Source organism: Neomonachus schauinslandi, chromosome 5 (assembly GCF_002201575.2).
Source record: "Neomonachus schauinslandi chromosome 5, ASM220157v2, whole genome shotgun sequence".
Classification (NCBI taxonomy): domain Eukaryota; kingdom Metazoa; phylum Chordata; class Mammalia; order Carnivora; family Phocidae; genus Neomonachus; species Neomonachus schauinslandi.
Genome location: NC_058407.1, coordinates 58,637,308 through 58,652,325, shown reverse-complemented (window position 1 = coordinate 58,652,325; position 15,018 = coordinate 58,637,308). Strand labels below are relative to the sequence as shown.

Genomic DNA, 15,018 nt, shown 5'->3' with positions numbered 1-15,018 from the left:
GAGAAAGTGATGGACGTACAAGAACATTGCATATAGATCGTGTGCAAGAGAGTGAATTAGTAAGAATGGTGTAAGTCTGCATGAATTAAATACAATATTAGTAGATAAAACAAGATAAAATAGCTGTAGAAAAGTTGCGGTAAGCTTTAGATTTTAAATCTAGCTCCATATCAAAATCGTTTGCTTAGACATTATAAGGAGATTTTCTTAATACATTTATTTTCAATAAAGTGTTTAATTAGAAGAAGGAAGGGTTATAAGTAAATTCCTAGAGAGAGGAGAATTAAAATGAAATTTTACAGCTACCATACTTATTTAAGGCAATTATCTTTTTTTTTAAGATTTTTATTTATTTATTTGAGAGAGAGAGAGAAAGAGCAGCATGGTACTGACACAAAACAGACACATAGACCAATGGAACAGAATGGAGAACCCAGAAATGGACCCTCAACTCTATGGTCAACTAATCTTTGACAAAGCAGGAAAGAATATATCCAATGGAAAAAAGACAGTCTTTTCAACAAATAGTGTTGGGAAAATTGGACAGCCACATGCAGAAGAAAGAAACTGGACCACTTCCTTACACCATACACAAACATAGACTCAAAATGGGTGAAAGACCTAAATGTGGGACAGGAATCCATCAAAATCCTTGAGGAGAACACAGGCAGCAACCTCTTTGACCTCAGCCGAAGCAACTTCTTCCTGTCAGTAAAGCCTTCCTAATAACAAGAGCAAATTCAGAAACTATAAAACAAAAATTAGACATATATTGACACATATTAATAAAACATCAAAATAATATTTTATTGTTATTTATAAAATATTAAAACAATATTTTAAAACATACATGACTAACAAAAGCAATTATCCATAGTATGCAAAAATATTTTTTAAATGACAAGGATATAGCCAGCAATCCAACAGTCTATTTAATAAGTGAAGAATGAATGACTGATAAACAACTGAACAGTTGTTTTACCCAGTTAGCAATCAATTATATGTAAATTAAAATACAGCAATATTTTGTGTAAAAAAATTTAGAAGACTGATAGGCTTTGATGTGTGCTGTTGCTATATCTTTCATTCCCCTAGGACACTGTCCCCATTGCTTTGTTTTATTTTCAACATTAATTATATGTTACAGTAATTAGTAACTTTGAACCAGGGTCACCGAAGACGGTCTCATTTTATTTTATTTTGTTTTAATTTGTTCAGTTGATCCCAGTACTTGTTGCAAATTAAGTAGATAAGAATCCCTTCAGTCTTCTTAATATGAAACTTGCTCTAAATAAAACCAGTCTCCCTTAAGAATGTTTGGTCAGATCATCAGCTCGTTAAGAACCAAAATTTTCTGGCTTTCACCTACTGTTCGATACTCTTTCCTGCCGTTTAGTTATTTAAAATCCTATCTTCTCATTTTTCTAGTTGGACAGATTCTACAATGAAAAGTAGTATCTGACCTGTTACAGGAAACAAAAACCAAGATATTTCTGTATCTCTATTCCCAGAACCATCTATGAGTGCAACTGTGGTTCAGCAAAAACATGGATGTAAAGTGCATCAATGTCACTATTAGCGTGCTCTTATTTAATTTTGAGTCCCTCTAAGGAATGATGTGGTTAAAACTAACTCAAGCCTGAATGATTGTTATAAAAATAAGTATTTTAATGTTCATGTAAGTTGGCTTTCTCTGGAATGTAGAGAATACAAGTAATGATGCTTACTTTTTTTCTGAAATCTAAAAGGTATGTTTTCAGAGCCCATAGAGATATTAAGTAGCAAATTTAGGGATGAAAATTTTAAAAATAAATTCATGTCAGATTTAGAGAAAGACTACAAAAGAAAATAATTTTATTTTTTCCCATTAATGAAAACAAAGTAAGCTTTCTATCTGATAATGGTCTTCTAGTAGCATGAAGCTCTGTCTTTACAATGACTGCTTCCATGGAAAAAATGTGCTGCTGAGGCCATCAAATTGATACACAAAGAAATAGTTCTCGAAGTCAAAATTTAACTCAGACATGTCACTAATTCTAAACTTGTAATTGAGCTATGTCCTAGAAGTACTCCTGGAAAAATCAGAATTTTATTTATGATGTTCCACAAAGATTGAGTAGTATATTAAAAGTGCAAAGCATTGGGGCGCCCGTGTGCCTCAGTCGTTAAGCATCTGCCTTCGGCTCAGGTCATGGTCCCAGGGTCCTGGGATTGAGCCCCACATCGGGCTCCCTGCTGAGCGGGGAGCCTGCTTCTCCCTCTCCCTCTGCCTGCCTGCCGCTCCCTCTGCTTGTGCTCTCTCTCTCACTATCTCTCTCTCGGTGTCAAATAAATAAATAAAAAGTCTTAAAAAATTAAAAAATTTTTTTAAAAAAAGGACATCTGGAAAATCTCCAAATGTTGAGAAATTAAATAACATACCTTGACCACACTTCGGCATGGGACAATGAAGAAACTACAAGGAAAGGGAAAATACTGTGAACTGGTTAACAATAAAATAAAGGATAGAAATAATGAAGATAAAGCAGAAATAAATTAAATAGAAATCAAATAAGCAATAGAAAAAATCAGTGAAATGTAAAGCTAATTTTATGGCCATTTTTTAAAATTTGAATATAGTTGACACACATGTTGCATTAGTTTCAGGCATAACAACATACTGGTTCAATATTTCTACATGTTATACTATGCTCACCACAAGTGTTACTACCATCTGTCACCAGACAACACTATTAAAATATCATCGATTATATTCCCTATGCTGTGCCTTTTATTCCTGTGACTTATTCATTCCATAACTGGAAGCCTGTATCTTCCACTCCCCTTCACCCATTTTGCCTATGCCCTCAACCCCCATCCCTATGTCAATCATCAGTCTGTTCTTTGTATTTATAGATCTGAAACTTATAAAGCTAATTTTTTTAAAAAGATCAATGTAATCGATAAACTTCTACTTAGGAGATCAAGAAATAGAGTTAAATTACCAATTGTGCCAATTATCAAATTACATATCATCTCTCAGCTTCAAATTCAACTTTTAATCTGTTATAATAAACAGATGGATTTCTTTCAAGCATTTCAGATAGCAATATACTAAGATACTCAAGATCATAAGATACCAAGCTTGCTCAGTGGAGAAAGGATCTTCTCTTGCTATGTTGGTTTGCATACTGGCTTCCATACACAGAGGGCCAGGAGAGACCAAAGAAAGAGGGAGGCAAACTGAGAGTTGGCCATTTTAATAAGCAAGGGATCTTACACAGAAGGTTTGTCTTGGGCAGCCACAAGAGGAGCAGCTCTCTGCACCCACCTGCCAGAATCTTAGGTTTATATAGAGACCTTGGGTTCAGTCATATACATAGTCCAGATGATCTCAACAACACTTTATTCTTTCAAGGATATCTCCTTGAAATAGATCCTAGTGTAGGAATGATGGACAGACCATACATTCTCAAGACAGGGGGGTGGGTAAGGAGCCTTCAATTGCCAGAGTCCAGCTGGGTGTCAGGTGGTAGTCAAGTCCTCTCAGTGACTTCCTCCAACATGCTAGTTCTGCCAGCTGCACAGTGTCAGAGGTGTGAGAGTAAGGACATATGCCCCAGCCACTCGCCAGCTGCCCATAGCCCTTCAGCAACCTTGCACCCCTGGCCTGGCTGGTGATCACTATTTCTGTTCTTCCTGATGTGAAGGCCTCCCACCCACAGTTATACTCCTACAACCTCTGCACACCTTCATGTGCACCCACTGGCTCGGACTAGTCAGTGCCCTGGGGTGTTCTTTCTGCCTTGCACAGGACTGTTGACTAGTTTAGGCCCAGGGAAACCTGCGAACTTCTCCCCACCCAGCGTAATGCAACTATACCTTCTGCAAAGAGATTTGAACCTGTCTTAGAGATTCGGTCCCCCTTCAAAATCATCCTTCCTTGTTAAATTCTCCCTGGGTCTTAGCGTATCTTCTAAAGTTCTCTTATATCTTGTGGTTACTTATTTATCATAGGTTAGTAATTCTTGATATTAAACTACCCCTGTTTAAATCACCATGTGGTTTTTGTCTCCTGATAGAACACAGATAGATACACCAATATAAAGAATGTAAGATAGAACAGCAATACAGATCCTCTAGATATTAACACATTAACTAAGGAAGGTTATGAACAGTGTTAAACCAATACATTTGACAACTTAGATGAAATGGAAAAGTTATTTGAAAGATGTAAATTATAGACCTGACACATAAAGAAGTAGAAAATCTGCATACCTTTATTTCTGTTATAGAAATCGAATTAATACCTAAAAGTCTTTTCACAAAGAAAATTCCAAATTTATGTTGCCTCTCTGGTGAATACTATCAAAAGGATAAATAATCCAATTTTTCAGAGCACATGAGGAGAGAACACTCACTCATTTTATGAAATCAGCATAAATCTGATACTAATACCAGGCAAAGAAATTACAAGAATAAAAGTATTGACCAATATCCCTCACGATCATGGATGCAAATGTCCATAACAATATACTAGTGAACAATAATAACCAACTAAAAATGGTCAAGAAAATTTATTAGATGCTTCATAAAGGAAGATACATGAATAGCCAATAGGCACATGTAAAGAAGCTCAATATCATTAGGAAATTCAAATTATAACTAAAATGAGTCACACACTCACTAGAATGGCTACAATTAGAATGTACATTGACAATATAAATCATGACAAGGATGGAGAGCAACTGGAAGTATCACATATTGCTGGCAGGCGTGTGAAATGATATAACCACTTAGGAAAACATTCTGGCAGTTCATATAAACACAGTTATCATGTCTTAGGAATTGCTCTCTTAGTTATATACCTGAGAAAAAATGAAAATATATATCTCCAAAAATTATACACATGAAGCTAGGATAGTAGCTACATTTGGTTGAATCTTGACTGCCAGAGGGTAAGAGAGACTTGTTTTGATTGCTGGTAATATTCTGTTTTTATCTAGGTGGTGGTTATATGGTTGTATATATTTGTAAAGATTAATTAACTAGTAAAATTAATTATGTATCTTCATTGTAAATGTGTTACACATTAATACATTATTAAAGGTGAAACAGATAAATTTCCAGAAAAACAAACACTAAGTGAATTCATCACCAATATACCTACACTAAAAGAAAAAATATAAAGTGGTCTTTATAACTAAGAAAAATGGTGACGTGTATTCTTGAGATGTCATGAGTAATGAGGTACAGAATAAGAAAGAAAGAAAGTTGAAAAGTGAAACGCACATTGTCTGTATAACACAATAATAAAAATAATATACAATAATAAAAATATCTTGTGGGGTTTAAATATATGGAGAATTTTTAAAACAACAAATATTCCTGGAAAATTTACATCCTGGGATAACTGCTATAAAGACTGAGGTTGTTTTAGTACATTTCCTATATGCTAGGATAAAAAAATAGAAAGAGTGACTTAATAAATTCATGGAATTTAAAAATGGGGCAAATTAGACTCTTACATCTTTTAAGTCCTTAAAGGAATTAATCCAATTTAGAAGATATCAACTCAAGCTTTAGCTTTTGAAAAAAAAATCTGCATTTTATCCAAACATCAAGTTCCCTCTACTTAAAATAAAGGTGATGGGTACATTCATTATCTTGATTGTGGTGATGGTTTTACAGATGTGTGCATAGGTACAAACTCATCAAGTTGTATACATCAAATGTGTGCAGTTTTCTGTATATCAGTTATACTTCAATAAAACTCTTAAGAATAGAATAAGCAGAATAAAACTTGGGGAGGCTAGAACATTTTATTTCACAAGTTTATTCTCTAGGACTACTGTCTAAGAACTCTGTACCTATACACTCTAAGAATTTTTAATGGTCTACATTTGGGATATCTCTAAGTTATGGAATTTTATTACTAGAGTGTCTATAGTGTCATTCAATATGAGGTTGCCCGTGTTAGATAACATATCTGTACTTGACATTGGAAAAATATTAGAAGGTAGATTTTCAGTTACATGTTTAGAGTGGCCTTGCTCGCTTATTTATCTAGTACTCTGATTCAGAGTAAATTCTGAAATGTCCAACATAGGCCTAGAAAGATATTCAAAGGAACTAGCAATGGGAAAGTAAAACTGGGAAGATGGACTCTTCTGCCTTAAAGAGAACTGATTTCTCTCTTAAGCTGTATAAGCATGCACTTTGTTAACTATAGGCTTAATGTTAAGCCAATTGGTTAAGAGACAATCTTAGAAATATGGTGAATATGTGAAAATTAGGAAGAAATATATATTCCCTACTCTTCATATTTCTCTCCACGTGGAGGGGCATTCTTAAAAGAGTAATTTTCAAAAAGTAAAAAAACACATGATTCATACAATTATTCAACAAACACATGCAAAATATTTTATTCAACCAGTAAAAGCAGTAAGATGATAAGGCTGTTTCAAAGGAGAATTCAAGGAATAAAGACTATATAATCAAAAGACTACTATTTGGTATCTATTAGATACTGAATTGATTAATATCCTATAGTACCATAAAACTGTAGTCTTTAGGATATCTTGTCTACTGAACAGAATCCTACAGTTTATGTGTCATTTCAAGGTGTGTGGACTTTAAGCAAAAAGTAAATAACAAAGTCAGATTCTTGTGTGTTTTCCTGAATAATTAAATAATTTTTGGATGAACTTGTAAAATGACGACATTGTAAAGATGGGCAGTCATTCTCCTACTTTATTCCTAAGGCTTGAAGATTTTTTTCAATAATTCATTTGTGCAATTCTCCTACGCATCTCCTATCTCTCCTTCTGCTGGTGTTGAAAAGACTTATCTGACAGGTAGATTTGGGGGGTCATGGGGGTTTTGTTTTGTTTTGTTTTTATCTTTGTAACTTTTCTTTTTTTCTCCCTTATTTCTTTTTATTGTGGTAAAATGCACATATCATAGAATTTACCATTTAAAAAATTTTAAGTGTACATAGAGTTCAGTGATTTGTTGTCCAGTCATCACCACTATCTATCTACACTACTTTTTCCACCTTCTCAAACTGAAACTCTATACCCATGACAGGTAGATTTTGAATAAGGATCTGGGTATGCTAGATCTATCCTATTCCCTTTCCTCTTTTATGTTGTCTTTTCTGCAACTAGATTTCAAAGTGCTTGAAGTCATTCAATAAAAGGTACCCCCCTGGTTGGTGGGGTATATTTGGATCTAGTACTGTCTATCTGATAGATATGACTAACTCAAGAATTTCTTATTGAGATGTTCAAAGCCATCTTTTCAATACTTCTATCTATAATAAAACTGGAATTTTAACATCTATTTACTTGCCTACTTTCTCTCTCTGACTCAGAAATCGAGCAAGAAATAAGGAGGGGATTCCTTCACAATCCCAACAATGGCAAGGGACCCAAACACTTCTGTGAATATTAGGTAGCATTACACATTGGAAGCAAAGTATGGCAATACACTTCTGTTGTGATGAGCACTAGGTGTTATATGCAACTAATGAATCATTGAACACTACAAAAAATTAATTAATTGATTAATTAACTTAAATATATATATATAAAAAACTGGTGTTTGCCTCAGAAATTCCTCTTCTGATAATTTATACTAAAGAAATAGATATTTATATAAAATAAGATTTTTAATATATAATTTTATAATAGTTAAATATGGGAAGTTTACCAAATAATGGCTTGTCCATAAAAAGAGTACAATGCAGAAAAAAATTGTATTTACAGTTAATACTCAGAAATTGATTGAATGTATACTACTTTCAAGTATATTTATATGTTTTTCCACTGAAAGTACAGACCTAAAGCAATTTTGTTGTCTTTTGTTAATATTGTGTTATCTATGGGTTGAAGAATAGCCAGAAATATCTTTTCATCAGAAAATTATTGTTTTGCCCTTGGAATGCATCTAATAAAATCCTTATTGTCTTCAAAGACATGATTCCCACTGCTGCCTCTTTTATGTATTTTGCCAAAATGCAGTGCATATTAGAATCATTAGTCGTATTCAAACTTGGGTCACAGAGGACCCTTTCTTTACCCACACAGAGAGCTCCTGCACATCCATAACAGTCTGAGATAATAAAACACTCATGTAATTTCACTGCATAAATGTCTATCTTTGCCCAGAGAAATCAGAAATCATCTGTCAAAATCTTCTACAAATCACCTTAGATTGCTCATCATTTAAAATAAATGTCAGGAGTTTTTTCAGGTTTGCTATATAAAAAAAATTTTTTCCTAGGTTTAAAGTGGAATAGAATATTTAATGAGACTTTGTTGGCAACTCAGAGAACACTATCTGCAGTAAAAAATTGTCCGTGAATGTGTATGTGTCCGTGAGAGGGGCATTTGTGCACATCTTTGACCCCACTTACACTTCCAGTTTCATCGTTGGGACCATCGGGATTACACAGTCACCTAAAGCCATGATTACCTCCCATAAGGGTAAGTATATTCTTATTTGGTAATTTCAGTTTCTTTCTTCATTCAACAGTCTAGTCCCTTGGTCTCTGCAAAATATTAGACTGATTTATTTAAATATGAGATGACAATAAATTAAATTTGATATCTCTGAAAAAGCAAGTAGTTATTTAAAATGTTATTTTCTTTTAGAAAAATTAAATTTTAAGGGATTGGACTCACGGGAGAGCTTTAATACACACATCAGTAGAGATGGGTCAGTACCTGCTCACTCTTTTCATCTATAGCAATACCAATCATATCATAGGTTCTCAATAAATATGTTTTGAATTAATTCATGAGTAGTCATAGAAATAGGAGGGACAAACAGAAATGACATGCCCCACAACATCACACTTACCAATCAATATATATTTACACCAAGATGTAACTGTGCCTTCATCAAAGTGCCAATGTTGTCATTAGCGAGCAATGAACTAATTATAAACACAAATATTCCTTGAACTACACTAAATTGAAAATACACCTGAATTAGAGCGGTTTACCAGAACATTCATTTAATATTGCAGGATCATAGAAGATAAGTGTTGATGATCAGAAAGAAAGCAGTGTTTGGGAACCTGGGACAGTGCTCTGAGTTAGGATGCCACAATGAAGCACTGAGAGCTTTAAGAATTTTCTCAATTTGGGGGCTCCTGGGTGGCTCAGTTGGTTAGGCAACTGCCTTCAGCTCAGGTCATGATCCCGGGGTCCTGGGATCGAGTCCCACATCGGGCTCCCCCTGCTCTGTGGGGAGCCTGCTTCTCCCTCTGCCTTTGCCTGCCACTCTCCCTGCTTGTGCTCTCTCTCTCTCTCTCTGTCAAATAAATAAATAAAATCTTTAAAAAAAAAAGAATTTTCTCAATTTGGTTCAGAAGGGTCAATTCCTATATGATCCTGTCTAGAAGGGTACCTAGTTATCAGTTAATTATTTCTCCCCCTGAGCATAGATTAGTGCTCCTTTCTGCAGAGATGCCTACAATCCAAGGTAATTTCCTATCTATAGGACTCTGATACTGTTATATGTTACTGTCTTGATAGAATTATCATGCTTCAATTCGCCAGACCTTAGAAAAGCACACTTCTAGGTTTCTTGTTGGGTCCAGATTGCTAGAAATAAGTGAAACCATTCATATAACAAACTAATTAATTTTTCCATAAGAAATCCTTTTCTTTCTTGGACTAGAGGGGAAAAAAGAACATAGACTCTTTATTTACAAAAAGAAATAGTTTCCCACATAATTAATTACCTAATGATAGTTGAGAAAGAAATGTGAAATACCTATTGCCTCACGTCCAAAACTGCAGAGTCTCTGAACTCTGCCCTTAGTATTTCTTTACAGAACATTGAACAGGTTATCAGAGGCACCAAAATTCACAAGCTTTATAAAAAATTCAGGAAAGGGGTGCCTGGGTGGCTCAGTCAGTTAAGTGTCCGACCCTTGCTTTCGGCTCAGGTCATGATCTCAGTGTGGTGAGACTGAGTCCCTCCTCAGCTCACACTGAGCATGGAGCCTGCTTGAAATTCTCTCTCTCCCTTTCCCTTTGCCCCTCCCCACATGCTCACACACATGCTCGCTCTCTCACTCTCACTCTCTCTTTCTCTCAATAATGTTCAAAGTAAAATTTGTCAATGATGTTTGACAAGTTAGTCATAAGAGCTACTGTAAGAATAGTCAGAGACTACAGTGGGAATATTAAGAGGAAAAACTACTCCTATCTTAAAGGATTATACATAGATTCCCAGTGAAATTTATACCTAAACCAAAACTTTGAAAGAGGGATAGGGAGGGTAGAGGCTGCAAATATAGAAATCATTAAAGACAAAAGGATCAGCATATGGGAATTTCCACAGATAATTTTAAGCATGGCCTTCTATGGGAACTGCTAGTAAGTAAGTGAAGTGAATTGAATCAGGAGATGTGAACCAGCAGCCTGACTCTACAGACTGCATTCTTTATCACTATGATATACTATCTCTTTTTTATTGAAGTATAATTAACAGTGTTATATTAGTTTCAGGCGTACAATATAATGTACTCAGTGCTCATCAAGGTAAGTGTCCTCTTAATCCCCTTTATCTATTTCACCCAGGCTCCACCCACCTCCCCGCTGGCAACCACCAGTTTGGCCTCTCTATTTAAGAGTCTGTTTTTTTGTTTGTCTCTTTTTTTCTTTGTTCGTTCATTTGTTGTTTCTTAAATTCCAGAGATGAGTGAGATCACGTGGTATTTGTCTTTCTGTGACTGATTTATTTCATTTAGCATTATATCCTGTAGATCCATCCATGTTGCTGCAGATGGCAAGATTTCATTCTTTTTTTAGCCTGAGTAATATTCCATTGTATATCATAGTGATATATGCATACTAGGATGGTAAGATAGCAGCCAGTGTATGTACACTAGGAGAACAGAACAAGAAATTCAGCCAACTGTTTGAATTAATACTGGAAATATTAGAAGGATCTCCATATGCTCACTGAGAAACTTAAATTTTATAATGAAAGCAAAAGGGAGTAATGGAAAGGATTAAAATTACTGCTTGGGTTACAAAAATTCCATTTACAAACTCTGAAAACAATAAGTAAAAGTTCATTTTTTAATTCACCTTAATATCAGTGTCTTCCACCTCTACCTAACTCCACCACCTACCTCATTCTCAGAATCATTACCATATATCTGTTGCCGCCCTCAACCCAGCTTCACCTTTTTCCACAACACATAGGGGAGAATTAATCATATCTGGGCTTTTTAAAAAATGATTCTGATTGCGTTGATTTTAAAATATTGAATGGAAAAGCAAAGACATATATTGAGCATATGTTAATATGCTTTGCAATATTTTATCTATGATATAGACACTCAGAATAAAATTAGTATTGTGAGAGAGTAAAAGAAACAAATTAAGAAAAGAACCAAAATGCCAAGACCTAGTGATAAACTGAAAATGGGAGTAAAGAAAAAGGAACAATAAAGAATGTCCTTATATGAGACTTTGGATTGATAGGGAAGGATATACAATAGTGAGAGGCACATTTAAAATCTTGAAATGTGCACATTTACAGGACTCTCGGTAAGAAATAATAAGATAACAAAATAAGAATGCTCAGTGTAGTTAATCAGTGTTCACCATATTCCAAATGCAGCTATATATATTTTATCTATGTTATCTAAATTTATCAGTATAACCCTAAGATGTAAATATTATTTTTACCTGAATTTTGCAAGTGAAAAAAGCACAAGATAAAGAAGTTAAGCAAATTGCTCAAAGACATTCAGAAAAGAAAAAGGGAAAGTGTAAATTCAAACCCTCTAAGTCTGATCTAGATGTCCAAGAATAAGCTAAATGTTGAAATCAGAACACTGTAAGATGTATTTTTCCCTGCAGATATAAATTTGGGAATTATCAGCCTATTTGAAGTCACCTTACTTATAAGAATCACCTCATTTATAAGAGAGCGAAAGAGGATAGTCTAGAGAAGAGATTTCAGATGGATAAACAACATAAGGATTAGAAAAAGAGGGCGCCTGGGTGGCTCAGTTCATGATCCCGGAGTCCCGGGATCGAGTCCCGCATCGAGCTCCTTGCTCGGCGGGGAGTCTGCTTCTCCCTCTAACCCTGCCCCCTCTTGCGCTCTCTCTCTCTCGCTCTCTCTCTCTCTAATAAATAAATTTTAAAAATCTTTAAAAAAAGAAAAACTACGAAAGAGGATGAAAAAGAATAGACAAAGCAGTAGGAAGAAATTCATGGAATGTGAAATACTGGGAATGAAGATGTAGACTTTCATAAGTTAGCAGTTTATAATCTCATATGCCACGGAGTTTGAGTTAAATAAAGACTGAATTTTGTTTAATGAGTGAAACAAGAGGGAGGCTAGTGGTGACTTGGCTAGAATAGTTTAAATGGTACAAAAATCAGATGAGTTGATGTACAAATGGTTAATAGGACAGAGGAGACAATTACTATGTTGGTGAGATTTAAGTGCAAATGTGGAAGCCATTAAGAAATGGCTAAAACCTCTTAAACCTGATATTGCTAAATGTCATTTATAATAAGGTGGTTGATTGTATTTCAAACTGAAACAAGGCTAGCCAAAAACAAACAAAAAAACAGGGATATGGTTCTTCAACTCTATAAACCTACTCCTAATGTTCCCTTACTTCTCTGTAATAAATTTTGAATCCAACACATTGCTGTGCAATACATACAAGGAGCAATATGTCGTTGTTAAATATGTTTAGAGAGAAACAACGGAAATTCAGTTTAGAATTTTAATACCAAGAATCTGTTCTTAATTAGAACCCTTTGATGGGAAAAGAGGGGGAGACAGTTCTCGAGATCTAGAGAATACAAAACAGTAGCAGCTAGTTAGAGTATGTTAGGGCTTTCACTGTTGACGAAATCTAACAGAAAGTACTGAATGAGACAATACAATCCCAGACCTCAGCTTGCAAGCTGGGGAGAAATTCTTCTTAGCACAAGGATGCCCCAAGAAGCATCAAAATATATTCTATTCTAAAAGTAGAAAGAAAATACAGCCAAAGGTAAATATTACAATGTGAAATGTGTACCTTTGAAGTAAAAGTTCTATGGCGAAAACCTGAAAAAAAAATTGGACTATTAACACATTTAAATGAATCTTTAAGAAAATATAGCCAATAAAAAGGTCTTTTTTTCCCAATACAAATGTCTTAAACACACTTCCAAGAAGATGGTATAAATAAGCTGACACAGGATAAACTATTCAATAACTGTTTAATAACTAATAAACATGTAAACTTTAATACTGGGATTATCTTGCCAAAGACCATTGTTAGTTTTTCTTGAAGTATTCTCTGCTAGAAGCATGTCTGCAGATAGAAAATTTGGAGAGAGCAGAATTGGTGATTCAAAAGCAACTTATGGAGAGAGGATTTTTTTTTTTCAATGATGTCTATAAGACGATACGTTGAACTGACACCAAGTATAGCTAAGTTGTAGATTTATTAGAAGCAGCAGTAGAAAATATGTGATTCAAATGTGAATAGTCAGTTTGTGTGACACAAAGAGGTATTCAAACATTGTCGCACGTTATGTGCTCACTTCTCAACTAACCAGTTTATAGGAATCACTCTCAGATTTACTTCTCTTGAGGTAAGACACTGGCCAGGACTTTGGAGTTCTTCATATAGTCTTCCCTATTGTTTCAAGCAGATTGGGCAAAAAACAATAGTCAACGATGAGAAACCAAACAGCACTAACAACTTCCATCTTGCTGGGACTGACAGAGGACCCTTGACTGAAAATTTTGCTTTTTATCTTTCTGTTTCTTTCCTACATGTGGAGTGTATCTGGAAACCTAACCATCATCACCCTCACTCTGATTGATTCCCATCTTAAAACACCGATGCATCTTTTCCTCCAAAATTTCTCCTTCTTAGAAATTTCATTCACAACTGTTTGTGCCAGTCAACTGTTGTTTACAGACCTCTTTGCAGTAACAGAATTTTTTCTCCTGGCCACCATGTCCTATGATCGCTATGTGGCCATCTGCAAACCCCTGCATTACATGACCATCATGAGCAGCAGAGTCTGCAAGAACTTCATCCTCTTCTGTTGGGTAGCAGCACTGATCATCATTCTCCCACCAATTAGTCTAGGTTTGGGCCTGGAATTCTGTGATTCAAACATGATTGATCATTTTTGCTGTGATGCATCTCCTATCCTGAAGATCTCTTGCTCAGACTCATAGTTGATAGAACAGATGGTTATAGTCTGTGCTGTGTTGACCTTCATCATCACCCTCATGTGTGTACTTCTTTCCTACATGTATATCATTGGGAGCATTCTAAGGTTTCCCTCTGCCCAGCAAAGGAAAAAGGCCTTTTCCACTTGTTCTTCCCACATGATTGTTGTTTCCATTACTTATGGTAGCTGCATCTTCATTTATGTCAAACCTTCAGCCAAGGATGAGGTAGCTATTAATAAAGGGATTTCACTCCTTATTACTTCTATCTCACCAATGTTGAATCCCTTTATTTACACACTGAGAAACAAGAAAGTGAAGCAAGCTTTTCATGACTCAATTTAAAAAATTGCATTCCTCTCGGGCGCCTGGGTGGCTCAGTCGGTTAAGCGACTGCCTTCGGCTCAGGTCATGATCCTGGAGTCCCGGGATCAAGTCCCGCATCGGGCTCCCTGCTCGGCAGGGAGTCTGCTTCTCCCTCTGACCCTCCCCCCTCTCATGTGCTCTCTCTCTCTCATTCTCTCTCTCAAATAAATAAATAAAATCTTTAAAAAAAAAAAAAAATTGCATTCCTCTCAAAGATGTAAAGGAGAAATGAGTCAATGCATCCACTGAAAGGAAGGATGAAGAAGCCCAAAACCTGAAGCTTCTAATACTATTCATCTCTATATCATTTATTCTCCAGTCATACAGACACGCTCACTTTCTTTTTAAACAGCTTACTGTGAACCCTATTCCATTTTTTACTCTCCACTAAAACTAAACTCTGTGGATATTTACTCTTAGTGTCTGACAGAAATTGATGTTTGC

The 15,018-nt window shown here is 35.3% G+C and overlaps 1 pseudogene; it reads left to right on the top strand.

Moving 5' to 3' along the window:
* The first annotated feature begins 13,701 nt into the window (after positions 1–13,701).
* LOC110577797 lies at positions 13,702–14,553 on the top strand (annotated as a pseudogene).
* The last annotated feature ends 465 nt before the right edge of the window (positions 14,554–15,018 follow it).